The sequence below is a fragment of the Salvia splendens genome, chromosome 19 (assembly GCF_004379255.2).
Source record: "Salvia splendens isolate huo1 chromosome 19, SspV2, whole genome shotgun sequence".
In the NCBI taxonomy this organism is placed as follows: Eukaryota; Viridiplantae; Streptophyta; class Magnoliopsida; order Lamiales; family Lamiaceae; genus Salvia; species Salvia splendens.
The window spans coordinates 9,992,067-10,011,436 of record NC_056050.1 but is presented as its reverse complement, the minus strand read 5'-3'; the positions used below and the strand labels follow the sequence as shown (position 1 = coordinate 10,011,436).

General features: G+C 42.9%; 1 pseudogene; it reads right to left on the bottom strand.

The window, feature by feature from the left end:
* The window catches only part of LOC121779009, a 226,429-nt pseudogene extending 207,422 nt beyond the window's left edge, over nucleotides 1-19,007 (bottom strand).
* Nucleotides 19,008-19,370: the final 363 nt, after the last annotated feature.

The window sequence follows — 19,370 nt, the reverse complement described above, 5'->3', positions numbered from 1 at the left end:
TGTCGAAGAAAGTAACTTATTCCTTATGAGTATCCGAACAGCTCAACTTCATCCTTTCACTAAAGTCTAGTACCAAGAACTTAAAAATTGATCAAACAGTCTTACTTGGATATGAACTTATTTCCAAAATTGTAACAACACTGCTGAAAGTGTCTTAATCGGATAGGCTGTAGAATTAATCAAGAAAACAACAACATTTCTAGCTCGACTTTTGTTTTGAATCTCACTAACTTGCAACAATAGGTTATGATCATCCCCACTGAGCATGAAGGGACATAAGATAGGTCATGCATGTAGGATGGAATCGAAGTAATTCTCAATTCACATGGTAGGCTACCAAACAAGAAAATTCAGTTGTTTGACCAAATTTGAAAGGTCCATACATCAATGGAAAAGGACTTAAACATGTCACGGAAAAAATGATCAGTTGCATGAGGATTGAGAAATGTTGGTAGTTGTCACAAAGTAGCACTGATCATGGTTCCATGAAAATCATAATATGGAATAATAAAATCACATCAATGGGTTCATAAGTTTGTGAAAGGCAACCAAAGTCAAAGGAACTTTAAAAAGAATCAAGTGGAATAAATTCGTTAAGGCAATGTACAAAATATAGACCTTAATTTCGTTCAGCAGCTGCTGCGGCTTCTAATGTGTGTTCTATTCAGCAGCTGCTGCGACTTCTAATGCTGCTCTGTAACGAGTGGTGACAACGCAGGCTTTCTGGACTCTCCAATAAGCGTTAGTCTCTCTGTATAGAAAGGGGTGATTCCAGTGTCCACCGCATTGGTACCTTCTCATCAATAGTGAAAAACGAAATGAGAAAACAAGAAAATAAGATTATGTACACCTACGCACTACGCACAAACATAAAGTAGCACCATGCTTCCCAAGCAACGGCGCAATTTTGGAGGGACTTGGAAAGGGGCGAAAACGCGATTAGAATGCGGATCAAGTTATATGGAATGATAACCGAACCGGTTGGATCAGTTAGCAAATATCGTTGCCACTTAATCACTGCAATCTTGCTCTCGCTCTTTCTTCATTACCCAAGTAATTTGTAAACTCTCAATTTTGCACAACTTTAACAGTAAAACGGCAAGTTTGGGGTCGATCCCACAGAGAAGTTGGTGTGTCGAGTGTGTGAGTAGTGAACAGGAGGGTTGGCTGCTGCCACGCTTTAACTTGGGAGTTTTTAACTACTGTTTTTACTCTAGGCGGAATTAAACTAGCTAGCTTGATCAACAGAACTTTAACTACTGGGTCAAGTGAATTGCAGGTAACAGCGGAAAAGTAAATGCGAGGATGAAAAAGAAAATAACTTTGATTAAATTAAACTAAGTACAGCGTGAAATTGAAACTAAGCTAACACTTTGGAGACTAAGAAAGCGGTAAAAACTGAGAAGAATCTCAGCGGGAAACTTAAGATAACGCTAACAGAAAACAAGTATTCTGCAGGGCTCCCGTCGGTCGCCCTTTTAACTAAGCTATCTGGAGAACTAAACTAAGCTAGTGAGCTGAACTAAACTAGATAACTAAGCTAAGCTAAACTAAGCGGAAAGTAAAAATCAGATTCTCTTTCTTGTGGTGGCACACACTCTATTTATAAGCTTGATTCGGCCTCTAGTTGGATAACGATCTTGACAGGGAATAATCGCTCATGCTGAGAATGAGTGATTCACTGATATCTACATGCTTTTCTTCTAGAATGACGACGATTTTGAGTAATAGATTTATGACCCAGCTTCGTCCTTGCGTATCATAAGCTAGCACGTGTCCCCTTCTAGAACATCGTACTGGATAACAGAATGATGCGCCATATCCAGCTCATTTACTCACGTGTTCTTCTTCTAGAAGCCAGGGGTCCCCGCCTAACTGCTTGATTGCTCCCTCTTGATCAACTTCCCCGATTCTTGGCCTTTTATCGCCTTTTGTACTTGCTTGATCAGTTTGGCCTTGCTGCCTTGGTCAAGCGGCATTCGTGCACATTTAACACTTGTTTTGCGCGATAAACCGATCGAGCAGCGTACATTTACCCTCAAACTGATGCATGAAATGAGCCTTATCACGCCCGTATCAAACAACACAACAATAGGTGTATCGAGGAGTTTTCTCATACCTGCCAAATTCCCGTTCTCGTAACTCCCTTGTTCAGTCTTGGGTTGTCTAAAACTCAGCGCTTATGCTCTAGCCTTGGAGGGAAGTCTTGGACGGTGAAGTTGTTGTCGCGGAGGTTGATCACGATTCATCCTTGGTTCCGCCGGTGGTGCCCTAGACTGCGGACGGAATCCTTGGTTGTTCTGCCTTGAACCCATCCCCATGTTCTTGCTCGGACACTCTCTAGAGAAGTGACCATTTCCACCACAGTTGAAGCACTTGGTGGTGTTCTGTATTCTACATTCTCCGAAATAGTGCTTGGACCACACATTGCATTGCGATGGTCTGGGTCGAAAGTCACCCCTCTGGCTAGAGAAATTCTGTCTGCCTCCATACTGTGGTTGGTTTTGGGTGGGCTGGTACTGTAGGAATATTTATATTCCTATATGTGACCTATGTAGATATTGGTTTAATATTAAAGATTAAGTTCAAACATATCAGTTGGATTCTAATATAAAAGACGATACCGTGATGGATCGGTTTCGATTAAAGAATTAGAATCGGGTGTATTGATAACCCTCTTCTCTTGCCTTGCATAGATGGTATAAATATGTGTACATTAAAGTGTATAGAAGATGGAAAGCTGTAGAATAAAGTCTACAGAAAATCTGATGGGTTTTACATGAAAGGGTGTAAGTGAACGGATGCAACCTTTCACAAAAGGTTGCGTATAACTAACATAAACAAATCAGATTTTCAGATTTGAAGGTGATAAGAATCTCTACAGAATTCTATATACAAGAAAGGGAATACAGTAAAGTCATATTATTACAAGATTCTTCTCCATCGAAAGAATCCGAAAAGCAAAGGCTAGAGAGATGAAAAGATCAACCACGGCTTTTAGGGAAAACATCAACTCGTGTAATTCCAGCCTACATCAAATATAAGCTATGGATGGAGGTTGGTAAATCATCTCTTTGATCTGGTATATGTTATGGTTGAATTAATACAAATCTAGAATGTGATTTCGGTATAGAAATCGGTAAAGCATCGAAAGATGGTAACAGTTGGTATCAGAGCCAATCTAGATTTGGTTTATTCACCAATTTAAGTGTTCAAATTGAAATATGAATGTCATTGTTTCATTTTGATGTTATTTGATTCCGTTGCGCATTGGGTAAGTGTTTCATGGAAGGTAGAAACATGAAAATCAAAGGGAGAAATCGAGTACAGATAAAACACCCGACAGGGTGATCAAACACCCGACCGGGCGTTTTCACAAAACACGTTGGTTGATGAAATGCCCGGCCGGGCGGTAACAATTATTCAAAACGCCCGACCGGGTGAACTTTCTGGAGTCCGACAATGCATGGCGTTTGAACGTCCGGGCGGACGTTTAGACAGATTAAAAACGCCCGACTGGGCGAACTCTCTGGTCTCACCGATGCAAACGCCCGATCAGGCGTTTACAAGGTATAAAATCGCCTGACCGGGCGAATTCTTTGGAATTTCTGAGAATGTTTTATTTTAATCCTTTTAATATGCATGTTAATGTTATATGACTTGTTAATCACCAAAGTGGTCTTGCTATATGATATTATGATTATGGAAAAGGATGAAAAGTTATTTATTGATCATGATTAAAGGATGCTATAAACGACATGAAGTTGATTGATCAATAATTTTATTATCTATATACTTGGAGATCACCCAAAGGTGGATCATTGTGTATAAGTTAATAAAAATGAAAAGGGTTAGTTTTGTCTACAGTATCATATGTGGTATGTACACCCAAAGGCAACATGCTTATTTGATATGTGTATGATTTGATTGATCATTAAAGTATATTCTAGCATCGATGAAAGCACGTGTGTTTAAGTATTGCCCAAAGGTTGCTTGAATGCATGTTATTTAAAGTTTATTACAGTTATCTGATGTTAAAGCCTCAAAGCACTAATAGAGAGCATGTATAAATGTTGTAGCCTCGTTAAATATGTATGGATGTGCAAACTCTGTCATTAAGTTCAATAGGCAGAATTATGGTAGATGGTCCGAACAGATCCAATTTTCACTGGGTATTATGGCACTTGACCATGCCATACTTACGGAAGATGAACCCTTAGTCATTACGGAAGAGAGCTCCGAAACGGAAGAGTCTCGATATGAGACTTGAGAGCGCTCTAATAGGCTACGTCTGAATCTTATGAGGATGACGATGGCGGAAAATTTTAAGCCATCTATGCCTAAGACAGAGAATGATAGAGAATTCATAGAAACGATAAAGGAGTGTTCTCAATCGGAATTGGCTGACAAGTCAATTGTATAGAGCTTGACGAGTGAGCTCACTACAAGAAAGTTTGACTGGTCTCAGCCAATACACGATCATGTAACATACATGTCAAACTTGACAGCAAGACTCACGACCTTGGAAATGGAAGTTCATGAATAGTTCTTGGTTCAATTCATCATGAACTATCTTCCACTTGAATTTGGTTAGTTCCAGGTGAATTATAACACCATTAAATAAAAATGGGACTTTAAGGGTTTAAAGGCCATGTTAGTTTAAGAGGAAGGGAGATTAAGGAAGATGAATTACCAAGATGTGAATCTGATAGGTCATGAAGGAGCCGGCACCAGTAACGGTAAACCGAGTAAGGACAAACGTAAGGATTCTTCTTTTTCTGAAAGGCCTTGAAAAGAAAATCTAGAAGGAAATGGAGTGTTTCTTCTGTGGAAAAACGCGACACTTCAAGAAGGATTGTCCGAAAAGAAAGGTATGGTTTGATAAGAAAAATAAACATAACAGTTTCGTTTACTTTGAATTGAATCTTATTGAAGTGCCTAATAATACTTGGTGGTTAGATTATGGTGTTACTACTCGTGTGTCTCATATTGAATAGGGATTCAATACGATCCAACCTATAAAAGGAAGTGAACAATACTTGTTCATGGGCAACAGGATGAAGGCACAAATTAAAGGCATCGGGACCTAAAAGATTGATCTTAGACACTGGATGTCATATAGATCTTAAGGATTGTCCCTATGTACCGGAATGTGCTAGGAAATCTTGTTTCTGTTAGTAGGTTGGATAAGTATAGGATTTAAAGTTAAGATTGTAAATAGTATATTCTCATTGTACTGAAATGATTACTTCTATGGAAGTGGTACTTTATTTGATTCACTCTGCAGTTTCAATCTTGATACAAAGCTTTCTGAATCCTTGTTTAATATTGAAAGTAGAGGCATAAAACGTAGTATGTCAAGTGAATTTTGACTTTCTTGTGGCATCAAAGACTAAGAAAGGATAATGAGGTTGGTAAAGAATGAAATTCTTCCTCAAATTGGATTTTGGTGATCTAGATATGTGTATAGATTGCATAAAGAGGAAGTAAACTAAACACATAGTAAAGAAATCAGCCACAAGAAGTTCTCAACTTCTTGAGTTAATTCATACTAATATATGTGGTCCTTTTGATGCACCTTCGTTGGGTGGTAGAAATTATTTTATCACCTTTATTGATGATTTCTCACGGTATGGTTATATATATCTATTGCGTGAAAAGGCTGAATCAGTGAATGTCTTAAAGATATTCATAGATGAAGTGGAAAGGCAACTAGATAGAAAAGTAAAAGTTGTGAGATCAGATAGAGGTGGTGAATTCTACGGAAAATTTAATGAGTCTGGACAATGTCCAGGCCAATTTGCAAGGTACCTCGAAAGTAAGGGCATTTGTGCACAGTATAAAATGCCCGGTACTCAGCAACAGAATGGTGTAACGGAAAGGTGGAATCGTACTCTTTTGGATATGGTTAGATACATGTTAAGTGGATGTAGTTTACCTCTTTCGTTGTGGATTTATGCTTTAAAGATTGCAACATATATGCTCAATCGGATTCCTAGTAAAACAGTTCCAAAGACTCCTTTTGAACTGTGGACGGGAAGGAAACCGAGCTTAAGACATATACGTATTTGGGGATGCCCTACAGAAGTAAAGTTGCATAACCCACTTGAATAGAAACTGGATTTAAAGATGATCAGTGGATTCTTCATTGGCTATCCAGATAAATCGAAGGGATATACATTCTATTGTCCGAACCATAGTACGAGGATAGTTGAGACGGAAAATGCTAGGTTCATTGAAAACGATGAAACTAGTGGGAGTGGTGAACCTCGTAAAGTGGACTTTAATGAAGTTCAAAGAAACGTTGTTCATCCATATATTGTTGCACCTAAGGTTGTTATTCCCATTGAACAACATGAAGTGCATAACCCACTTGTTGAGATTGAAGATGAACCAGTCATAATTCAAGAACAGAATGATGAACCAATAGAACCTTTAAGGCGATCAGTAAGGGAACGTCGATCGGCCATGTCGGATGACTATGTGGTATATTCTGTTGAAAGTAAGGACCCGATCTCATTCCAACGAGCCATGTAAAGTGACAATTCTAAAAATTGGTTAAATACAGCAAAGGATGAGATGAAATCTATGAGCGATAACAACGTTTGGGGCTTAGTAGAATTGCCTCCATGTTTTTAAATCCATTGGTTGTAAATGGATTTTTAAAACAAAACATGATTCGAAAGGTGACATTGAAAGTTACAAGGCTCGCCTTGTCGCCAAAAAGTTTCACTCAAAAGGATGGCATTGACTACAAAGAAACCTTCTCTCCAGTTTCAGAGAAGGATTCTTTAAGAATTGTGTTGGCTTTGGTGTCTCATTATGATTTAGAGCTCCATCAAATGGATGTAAAGACTGTCTTCCTAAATGGAGTACTTGAAGAGGAGGTATACATGAAACAACCCAAAGGATTTATGATAGAAGGACAAGAAGAGTTAGTATGTAAGTTGAAAGTCAATATATGGACGCAAACAAGCTTCTAGACAATGGTATATAAAGTTCAATGATACCATTGTGTCATATGGTTTTGTAGGAATCATCGTTGATTGATGTATCTATATTAAAACCAGTGGGAGCAAGTTTATTATATTAGTCCTATATATTGATGACATTTTGCTAGCCGCGAATGACATGAGATTATTACATGATGTAAAGAAATATCTCTCTTCAAACTTTGAAATGAAGGATATGGGTGAGGCATCTTATGTGATCAGGATAGAAATATTCCGCGATAGATCACAAGGATTGTTAAGTTTGTCTCAAAAAAGATATATCAATAAGGTCTTAGAGAGATATAGAATGGATAAATGCTCCGAAGGGATAGCTCCAATTCAGAAGGGAGAAATGTTCAGTAAAGTAAAATGTCCGAAAATGAATTGGAGCATAAGGAAATGGAAAAGATTCCCTATGCATTAGTTGTTGGGAGTTCGAACTATGTTCAAACATGTACTCAACCAGATATCACCCTCGCAGTTGGTATGTTGGGTCGATATCAAAGTAATCCCGGAATGGACCACTGGAAGGCTGCAAAGAAAGTGCTCAAGTACTTGCAAGGCACATAGAGCACATGTTTATGTAAAGATGATCCGATGACTTAAATGTCATTAGATATTCAGATTCAGATTATGCCTGATGCGTCAATGGTAGAAATTGATGATTGGCTATTTGTTCCTTTAATTAGTGGGAGCAATATCATGGAAAATGGAAAATAGTTTGTCATTGCTATTTCCATTATGAAAGTTGAATTTTGGTTCGCTTTGAGGCCAAAGTTCATGAAAAGTAATAGCGAAACATAAATCTTGAGACTTGGGATTGTTAACATTATGGCCAAGTCACTAAGATTTTGTTGTGATGATTTCGCAGAAATCTTCTTCATAAAGAAATATAGGTACATAAAAGGTGATACACACATGCAGTGTGAGTACTTATTTGTAAAGGAATAAGTACAGAAACATAAAGTGTCTTTTGAGCAGAATAGAACAATATAATAAGAACGTTTACATTAAATGAAAGATTACTGAAAGAGCGCAGGTTCGCAGGTGTCGTTCAAGCAAGTATATATCCTACTGTTCAGGATAAGAACCTCAGCTAACCTAGAACCTGGTTTCAAAGTATCCTCAACCCACTTCTACTGATCAGTATAGTGGTGGCAAGGGTCGAATCCCACAGAGATGGTGCGTTAAGATTATTGGAGTGATATTCTGGATGGGTTGGTTAGCTACCACGCTTCGGGTTGAGACTTTATCTGGACTGGAATTTAAAAAGATATCTACTGACTAGGAGGTGGGAGAGGTGTTGGACAGACAGCTGTGTACGTGGAAAGTGGGGAACATGGTTTCAGGAGGTATATGGAAAGTACTAGTTTACTATAAAAGGCTAAACAGAATATCAGAGAAAAGAGGTGGTAGTTGGGTGGCTGGGCTGTCAGATCTGTATGGTACATGCAGAAAAGTAAAGGACAAAAAGCGAAAAGTAACTAAAAAGCAAAGTGCTCCCCAACATTGGATATGGACATCGTCTTCTCTAACAAACACAAACTAAAATCAGAATATCAAGCAGATTCAGCACCATTAAAACACAGATTAACAACTCAAGAAACAGATCTGCAATTAAAATCTCAAATCAAAAGATCAAACACAGAAACTGTAATTACGCCGACTGGTCAACATGCAAGTTGGCAGAAATCACGTAAACAGGGTTTCCACACTTAACCATTTCAGAACCGAAATCTAAAAGTTAACTAGACTATTAAAATCAGATCTACCAATCGGGAATGAAACATGCTTGTATCACTTGAAAATTACTAATGCAGCTGAATCTAAGTTATCTAGGCAGGAAAGAAAGGAATCGGTACGACAAACTGAACAGAAATCAACTTCATAGAACTAAACATGTTCGGGTCTTCAACGAGTACTTCAAAGAACCGAAAATCAAACGCAACAAAGATCCAATGGAACAAAAAGCAAGTAAATTTAACTACGAAAGCGTAATAAAAGTGTTTTGCCACTCCGGGCGGTGGAACTTCTGAACTAAGATCTTGCTGGCTGGAACGAGGACGAGTGGAACTCCGGGAGCTTCTGGATCTCAAGTGATCATGGCTGTGGTGAGGAACGAGAAATGCGAAAGACAATGCTGAAGGGGTGATCTGCCGAAGAGATTGCTAACTAAGCTTAGGAGTCTTCTAACTACTCGATGATGATCTTTTCTCCCCAAGTGGCTTCTTTATATAGGGAGGCCTCCCTTGATTTTTAGGGTAGACTTCAGGCGATAAAATGACTCTTTTGCCCCCTTGCTGGCGGCTGATCCTCCCAGGTATCATTCTTCTCCATCTCGAGCCTTTTGGCATGCATACTGGTCAGGATAGCGACATCCTGACGCCCTTTTTCACTTGAATCATTCCGAAACTCCCCCACTGGCTAGAACGCTTAACCTGCACACTTTGACAACTATTTTTGCAGATATATTTCACTTATGCGCATCATACTGACCAGTAACCTAGGCCTAGAATATGACTTATCAAACTGCTCACACTTACCACATGCTTGTCCTCAAGTGTGAAGAACAAACCCAAAGAAATAAGTCGAATTCTAGCCTGGTTACTCCCCTGACCTACACAAACCTAGACTAGACTCTAACTATGACGCAAGGACAAAACACACCTAGATCGGTCTATATTTTCAACCATCCCTTACCTCGGGATCGGGTGCAATCCGACCTTAGACAGCCTTGAACTTCTGCTACCCCCTTTTCCTTCCTGGTCAGTACATCCGCTTGTCAAGATCGCCCATACTCTCGCCCAAACACTAGGTTCACTCAGTCACTCATACCTTACCAGGAATGTTAGGACTGTTCTCTCTAATTGCTGGACCACAAAATGCTTCGGACTTAGATCTCACGTGCAGCGACTGAAAGACTTAAAGGCTTGTAATGGGGCCATTGGCTTGTAGTGTTTTGGGGTGGATGTTCCTAAGGCTCTAAGGTTCAAATCTTCTTGTTTGTTGATGTGGGGGAACTGTGTGCATTAGGCTTCTGATTAGTTGCATTTTAGCTGGCGCTTCTTGCTTGGGTCTCCAACTGGTCAGTATCATCTTGTGGCTTCGCCACCCTTATTCCTTCTTCATTTTTTTGTGGTCAAACCTTTCTGACCATTTTCTTCATTTTCTCCTGCACTTTCTCTTTTTCTTCTTTTTCTTTGTGGCTTCGCCACCCTTATATCTTCTTCTTTTTGGACCTGGTGTGACTCCCTGGTCGATTTTCTTCTAAGTTTTTTGTCCAGCTGGTTTCTGCCTTTTTGTACAGCTTTCTGGCCAGTAAGTTTCATTCGCCTCATACCTTGCACACACAGTCCCAGGGGCTAGGGGTGTTTATCTGGATACAAAAGGTTAAGAAAAAGGGTTCTAAAGGTGGTTTTTTTTTGTGGGGGGGTTTCCTACTGCCTTTAGTGTTTGCTACCCGTGGTCACTTCACCCTATGCAATTTGTGGCAGCCACTCTTTTCTTTTCAATATGTGTGGAAAGTGGTTCCACTTAAAGCTATAGCTCACATTTTAAGAGGGCTTTTGTGTTTGGCTCTGAGTATGGCTTTTCTCTCATACTCACATCATCTATCCTGACCAGGAGGTACTAGGGAGGGTGGTTTTGGTTTTCCAGCATGTCTTATCTCCCTCAATTCCCTTCACCGTCGGCTCGAATTAGTTGAGTTTTAAGCCCAATCACACTAAGAACAATAAAAAAAAACTAGACCTAAAAAGACATCAGCACAAACACCGATCACAAATACACATACATCATACTGACCATTGCATCCCCCCTCCCACTTCACAAGTGTCTGCCCTCAGATAGGGCTGTGAAGTGGAAAAAGGTAATGGTCAATATGGTGGACACACAGACAAACAACAAAACTCCATACTAAAAACGAAACTTCTCACACTTAGACTATAGAATAGGCTAAGTGGGAGAGTTTAAAAACCTAAACAGAAACTAACAACACAAACCCATATATACACACTTCTCACACTTAGGCTATGCAATGGACTAAGTGCGATTCAACATGCAAACGAAAACACACGAAGAAAAACATAAAAAAAGAAAAAGAAAAAGAAATAAGCATGCTCAAACGATATAACCCATTACTTCTCACACTTAGACTATAGAATAGGCTAAGTGTTATGAAGTGGGGTCTGCGCACAAACACAAATTAACTACCTAAACAAATATTAAAACAAACAAATATAAAAAACATAAAACAGAAACCTAAAAAGAAAACTAACTTGTTAGTACGGGGGAGGTCTAGCGATGTCTCCTGCTCCTTCGTGGAGCAGGTGGTGCAGGTTGTTCCTCCAGTTGTTCCTCTTCCGTTCCAGCTTGGTCCTCATCCTCCTTCGCCGGCTCTTCGGCTGCTGCCGGCACCTTGGCGTCCTCTTCCTCTGTCTCAGGTGGGTGTGTTTCATCATCCTGGCCTCCATGGCCGCTTGGTCCAGTAGCTTGTTCTTTCCGCTGGTGGGTCACCTCCTCTAATATGTTATCGATCATGGATAACATCCTATTCATCTCTGTCTGCATCTTCTGGTTCTCTTCACCCAAGTTGGTCACTATCACCTCCATCGATGCATCCCTCTGAGCCAGCGTCCGCTGCTCTGCAGACACTTTCAACATCCGTTCCACAACTGATGTCAATCTGACCATCTCCGCCTTCAGCTGCTGATTCTCTTCTGTCATCTCAGTAACAGTCCTCTCCAATATAGCAACTCTCCCTCCAACTGTGGCTTCCTCGCCCATTGCATAAAAATGCGGCCTTCCTGCCCTCATATATACGGCGTTCATCCTGACGAAGTAGGGTACGTCGAATGGCCCTGGTGGCCGTACCATGGGAAGCGGAGACAAGTCCTCGGCTTCCGTAACGACGATGTTGTTTCCGATGAACGCACCTAAAATGTGGCACAAGGTGAGGTTCCTGCCTGGGTGAGTGGCTAATAAATGGCATTGATAAGCAGTCCAGAATCCAAGATGAAACTTACGGCCTTGTCTCGCGCACCAAAGAAGATACAACTCCTTCATCGATGTGCGAACGGCTGAATTAGATTGTCCCAGTAATTTGGCGTCCAGATAAAGCTGTACTAATCGCAGAACCGGATCATTGAAGTGAATGGACCGGGAGATAGTGGACGCAAATTCACCAGCGTCGGGGTGGGTTAGCTCAGTCCAGGCCTCCTGCGGATTAAAATCCACATGCCTCCGAGGGATACCCCTCTCTCTGCTCCTCCAATCAGGTCCTATCGCTTCTTCCAAGGTACACATCCCCAACCGGCAAGTCCACTCAATTATACTCATTCTAAATTCTTCTCCAAACAAACGAAAACTAACGGACAGTTCATCCAAGTCCGTCGTCACCTTGAACCTAAAGGTAGTGAAAAACTCTTTTGCAAGCCTAACACAAATTTGCGGATCCCCATTTTGTAGTAACCATTCAAAACCCAAAGTATTTATATAAGCAAGGAATTGTCCACGAACACCTAGTTCATCTAGAGAAGGGTAGTGCATTACCTTCCCATATTTAATCTCCTTGCTGCCATCGTCTAAGCTTTCAAAGGTATCCTGCAGCTTCTGTGTACCGAAAAGTTTCATCTCCCCAGCAATCTAATTTGTGAAATCTACGGTCCATCGTCTGTACCGAAGCCTCTCAACTGGTGGAAGCACAAGCTCTCGGTGATCACCGGGGAGGGACTGTTCCCCATACTCTTCATCCTCTAAGGAGAAGTCGCTATCAGAATCTGACTCCTTACTGGCAGCGTACTCACTATCACTTGACTCTCCTCGGCTAGGTGGAGTTCGTTGAGGTGGTTCGGTAATGACGATTCCTGTGTTTGCTACTCTGGCCCTTTTGGTGACCGACTTCTTTTGGATCGGAGCCTTCTCTTTTCTCTTCCTGGCTCGCTGATATTGGGCTTCTTCCTCTTGGGCAGTAAGGGTGGTTTCTCCTGGGGCTTGAGCATCAACATCATCGGACTCCTCTGGCCTTACTGATCCGGGTGTGAGGTCCAGAGATATCCTGGTGTCCTCTTGATCAGTAGCCTGAGTAGGCGTACCCTCTGCCTTCTTGGGAGTGGCCTGTTCTTCCTTGCTGGCGATCTCGACTGGGTTCTCGGCTGTGTTCGCCTGGGACTTGCTTGCTGCTCCTTTGCCCAGGCATCGCTGAGATACCCGTGTAGATTTCGGCCTCTCTGTCTTCGGCTCTTTCTTCAGAATCAATTGCCGCTTCACTGGTTGCGGTTTTAAGATCGGAGGCGCCACCGCTTTTGGTACTTGGATTTCCACGGTTGGTGCCTCCTCTCCTACTTGCATTTCATCATCCCCTGCTTCCACTTGGGGATCTACTGGCTCTGGCTCTTTCTCTTCACTCTGTACTTCCCCTGCCCCTCCTACTGACTGGGAAGTTTGACCTTCCGGTATGGTTCCTGTAACAGCTTTCTCAGCTCCTCCTACTGGCCTCGAAGCGAGGTCCAGACCCTTAGCCTCCGAGGCAGTAGCTTCCGCTGTTCGGCATACTTGATTCAAGATAGAATCGAACTCCTCATCAGTCATAAACGATCGCTTCTGGGCTGACTCGTTCAGATCTATGTTTTCCCTTGCCACTTCATGTGATACCGGTTCCGCCTCGGGCATCTTCTCCGTTTCGCCACTCCCCTCGTGGGTTGTCTTGTCTTGGCTTGCCCTCTCCGTACGCTCCTTCGGGTCGGAGTCGTAATGTGCGGCGATAGCGTCGAGATCTGCCGAATCTGGTACTGAAGCTTCTGACGATGCGGTCGCCGAGAGAGATCCCCCGTATGAATGTACTGCTGCATGACTGACTGGTGGAGGCGGAGCTTCACTGGTTGTTGTTCTGACGCCCCCCGTTTGACCGAAACTGGCCAGAGCCGTCGTCCAGTCCCTAGTTGGGTCTTGTTGGCGAAGAAATGCCATCATGGCATCCAAGGAAACCATGGGTGGTGGCTGAGCTACGGACGCAGGTGGGTTTGGTTGCGGTGGTTGTGCCTCTGGGTTTTTGGCGAATGCTTTCTTACCCATGATCGGAAATTTGCGATATGGTGGTAGAAATTAGTGTTTGGAGACGACGGAGATGAAAGAGAATTTTTTTTTTGAGAGAGAGTAATTGCAAAATGAGGGTTTGTGAGGGGAAAAAGGTGAGCCGGTATGGTTATGTGGGAGAGAGATTGTAGTTGCAGGTGGTTGCAACCGGTTATTAGGGGTAGCCGGTCGCAACGCTTCAGATGGGAGGCGGTTGAGGTTGCTGGCCTCTCATTGGTCAGCGTGTCCTTTCTCTCTGCTCACGCGCCATTTTTTTCCTGCTGCCAACCTGCAAAAGCTGCACAAGCCTTAATTCAAAATTCCCACTTAATGAATTCCCCCTAAATTTTCCCAAACTAGAAAAGAAAACGAAAAGCGGGCTTATAAATTAAAAAGGGAGTTTCACTAAAAAGTTAGTTGGTGAGTCAGTACGTACTCCCAAATAAAATTTGGGCACAAAAATATTTTTTTGGTTTTTTTTTTCTAAAAAACATTGAAGGTTTAAAATATTTAACTATTACCTAATTACAATATTTACACTTCTTAGGTAATTTGGAACTCTACTCGGCCACGCATGTAAGTTTTAAGAAGGATTGGCCTAGTGGAATTCCAAATTCCTATCCTACTGGTCAGTGGGAAGATAAGACACCGGGTTGTAGTGGGATCTCATCCACTACACCCACTTCAATGTTTTCCCTAAAGATCTTCAGCCTATGCCCATTTACAATAAAAGGTTCAGAGTGAGGGAAACTCCCTAAAATTTCTACGGCTCCATTAGATCGGAGTGCAGTGATGGTATAAGGTCTGGTCCACTTTGACTTGAGCTTCCCAGGGATGAGCTTCAGTCTAGACTGGAAGAGTAGTACTCTCTGCCCTACTTGGAGATCCTTAGTCCTCAGATTTCGATCATGCAATAATTTGGTTCGCTCTTTGTACCACATGGCTGAGTCGAATGACTCCAATCTGAGTTCCTCTAGCTCCTGCAGTTGTAACTTCATTTCATCTCCACAAGCTGCAGCATCCACATTCACTTGTTGTATTGCCCAGTAGGCCCGGTGCTCAATTCCAACGGGTAGATGGCAAATCTTACCGAAAACAATTCGATACGGGGACATTCCTATTGGAGTCTTGTAAGCTGTCCGATAGGCCCAAAGAGCATCCTTAAACCTTGCACTTCAGTCCTTTCTCGAGGTGTTAACAGTCTTCTCGAGGATCTTTTTTATCTCGCGGTTGGAAATTTCCGCTTGACCGTTTGCTCATGGGTGGTAGGGGCTTTATAGTCTGTGGTGCACACCATATTTCTTCATTAGGGCTTCAATTGTACGATTGCAGAAGTGCGTACCTTGGTCCGATATGATCGCCCTTGGCACTCCGAACCGGGTGAAAATATGGCTCTTCAGAAATTTGGCAACCTCTCTCGCTTCACACGTGCTTGTGGCTTTTGCCTCCACCCATTTCGAAACGTAATCCACTGCGACCAGGATGTACAAATTACCGTAGGACGAAGGAAATGGACCCATGAAGTCCATTCCCCAGATGTCGAATAGCTCACAGACAATTATCGGGACCTGGGGCATCTCATCTCTGGCAGATATCCCACCAGTCAGTTGGCAACGTTCACAGCTTCTGCAGAACTCGTACGCATCCTTGTTTAGTGTTGGCCAATAGAAGCCGCTATCCAGAATCTTTCGCGCCGTTCTCTTGGGACCGAAATGTCCTCCACACGCCAAGGAATGGCAATGTGTCAAAACGTCCCCTTGCTCCCAGTCAGGAACGCACCTCCGTATCACTTGATCGGATCCTACCTTCCATAGGTAGGGGTTGTCCCAGAAATAGTATTTTGCTTCGCTCTTCAGCTTCATTTTCTGGGCTTTGGTAATATTCGGCATTGCTAGAAGCTTCCCAGTTACTAGATAGTTGGCCAAGTCTGCGTACCACGGTTCTTGCCCTATCTTCTCTTTCCCCTTCTCTGTATCATACTGGCCAGTAAGCTTCATTATCTCTTCCCAGTCAATCTCTCTGGCCTCAAAAATCACCTTGCATAAGTGCTCTTCCGGAAACTTGTCTTGCACTTCCTCATCATTTCCATCTTGTAGAATTCTACTCAAGTGGTCCGCCACCTTGTTCTCGACTCCTTTTTTGTCTTCCACTTACCAATCGAACTCTTGTAATAGGAGCACCCATCCTTCTTGGAAATTAAATACTTAATCGCTGCATGGTCGGTATACACGACGACCTTGGATCCCAGCAAATATGGCCTGAATTTCTCGAAGGAGTACACCACTGCCAGCATCTCCTTCTCAGTGGTATCGTAATTCCGCTGGGCTTGATTTAGAGTCTTAGATGCATAAAAAATGACGTACCGTTTCCCATCGATCTTCTGGCCCAGTACGGCTCCTACCGCATAGTCACTGGCATCACACATCACTTCGAAAGGATAATCCCAGTCAGGAGCCAGTATGATAGGTGCGGATATGAGCTTCTCCTTGAGAAGGTTAAAAGCGGCCTCGCAGTGCTCATCAAAGTCGAACTCAACCTCATTCTGTAGAAGTCGGGTAAGGGGTTGGGCGATCTTAGAGAAATCCTTGATAAACCTTCTTTAAAAACCGGCGTGCCCCAGAAAACCCCTTATACCCTTCTGATCAGTAGGGAATGGTAATTTGGATATGACATCCACTTTAGCCCGATCCACTTGAATCCGTCTCTCTGAGACCACGTGTCCCAGAACGATCCCCTCGGTGACCATGAAATGACACTTCTCAAAATTCAAAACCAAACTCTTCGCTTGACATCTCTCTAGAACTATATCCAAATGATGAAGGCAAGAGTCGAACGAGTCTCCATAGACCGTAAAGTCATCCATAAATATCTCTATGCAATCCTCAATCAAATCGGAGAATATGCTCATCATGCACCGTTGAAAAGTACCTGGAGCGTTGCATAAGCCGAAAGGCATGCGTCTGTATGCATAGGTTCCGAACGTGCAAGTGAAGGTGGTCTTGTCCTGGTCTTCAGGGTCCACGTAAATCTGGAAATAACCACTGTACCCATCTAGAAAGCAAAAATACTTCTTCCCAGCCAGTCGCTCCAACATTTGGTCGATGAAAGGCAACGGGAAATGGTCCTTCCTGGTTGCGTTGTTCAACTTACTGTAATCTATGCACATGCGCAACCCGTGACTAGCCTCGTTGGTATCAGCTCATTCTTCTCATTCTTCACGACTTAGATCCCTGATTTCTTTGGAACCATGTGGATAGGGCAGACCCACTCACTGTCCGGTACGGAATAGATAATCCCGAGCGACAATAACTTCAAGATTTCCTTCAATATTTCTTCTCGCATGTTAGGGTTTACCTTCCTTTGAGCATCTCGATGTGCCTTCGCTCCCTCTTCTAACCTAATGTGGTGCATGCAAACATCGGGACTCATTCCCACTAGGTCTGTAAGGCTCCATCCAATCGCCTTTTATTCTTGCTCAACACAGTCAATAGCCTCGCCTCTTGCTCTTTCGTAAGGCTGCTGTTGATGATTACTAGATACGAATTCTCCTCCTCTAGGAAAGCGTACTTCAGGTTTGATGGCAATTTCTTCAGTTCCACCTGAGGTGAGAGTGTATCTTCTGGCAGCGGGTTCTTTTCAACCTCGTCTTTTCCTGACTCTCCCCCTGAGGGATCCTTTATACTGACTGGTAGCTGAACCCCAGTAGCTCCAAGGAACTCCGATTTCTGACAAAATCCTTTGATTGCTTTTTATATTTCCTCGTCAGTTAACCCCTGGCTACTGATCAGGTCACACCAAGCAGCGGCTTCTATATCAGCCTGTTCATAAACATCTAAAGCTTGGAGTTTGTCCTGCAATAATTCAGTCTCAAGAAAATCTTGGACTAGGGGGTCAATATGTCAACATAGCATAGATTTTCAGAAGTCAATAGGCTTCTTCATGGCCTCATTGATATCAAAAGTAAATTTTTCCCCATGGAATCAATGCAATTGTCCCCTCAGCCATGTTTACTATCGTCTTGGCTGTCCTCAAAAAAGGTCTCCCCAACAAAATGCCACTAGACTCCCTAGCCTCGGTTTCACTCATTTTTATCACGGAAAAATCAGCAGGGTAAGTGAAATTGTGTACCCTAACCAACACGTTTTCTAGGACACCCTCCGGACTTATGCATGATCGATCGGCCAATTGAATCAACACCCTAGTACTTGACAATTTAACTCCCTTTAAACGGTTATAGATTGACAAAGGCATGACATTTATTGAAGCTCCTAAGTCACACATTGCATGTTCGACCTTTACATCCCCGACAGTGATACGAAGAGTGAACATACCTGGGTTGGCTCTCTTGTGCGGTAGCTTCTCCTGCACTATTGCCGATGCGATCCCTTCGACCATGATCTTCCCTTCTTCCTGTGCCTTCCCGGCTATGAACTCTTTAATGAACTTACCTAGCGGAGGTAGCTTCACAGCCTGGAGGAATGGTATAGTCACCTCCAACTTCCCGAAAATTGACATGTAATCGACGGAGTTTTCCTTCTTCCTTTTGGTCACGAAGCGGTAGGGAAATGGCTTCTTTCCCTTTTCCTCTTCGACTTTTCCTTCACCAGCCCCTATGGAGTTCTCCTTAGGTGCATTTAAGATAGGGTCTTTCATTGTCGTACCAGTCCTTTTTGGTGAGTCTATCTCGGGTGGCATGCCCTTGGTTCCTCCACCCTTAGCGGGTTCTTCGTCCAGGAAAAATGGATCTTGCATCTGGGGTAGAGATCCCCGTAGCTCCTCTCCCGAGACGGTGTCTCTTGATAACGTTGCTCCACATGGCTCCACACCGGATCTTCTAGGCATAGGTCCTTCATAAGACGTGCCGGAGCGTAGTGTGACCATGCTCACATTCGCCTTGTCGGGCACATGGGCTGTTGATGGTAGTTTCCCTGAGTTTCCTTTCATTTCGCCCATCGAACTGGCCAGTTGGGCCAGTTGCCTATTCATCATGTCCATGTTCGCCTTATGTTCTTTCTGGGCATTTTGCATCCCTTGCACGACTTCATTATGGGACTGTAGCTCCCCCTTGATGCTCTGTTGGGATGCGAGCAACTCCCCCATCATGTCTTCCACGGATCTCCTCAACCTATGGGGGTACTGGGCCTGACTTGTCCCTTGTTGCTGGTTATATTGAGGCCCTTGGTTAGACTGGAAATTCTGGAAGTTTTGGGGACTCTGGTTGGACTGGTACTGGTTATACTGACCGGGGGGGTTGTACTGGTCTTGGTGGTATTGATTCGGGTTTTGGTTCTGGAATTGGTTTTGGTT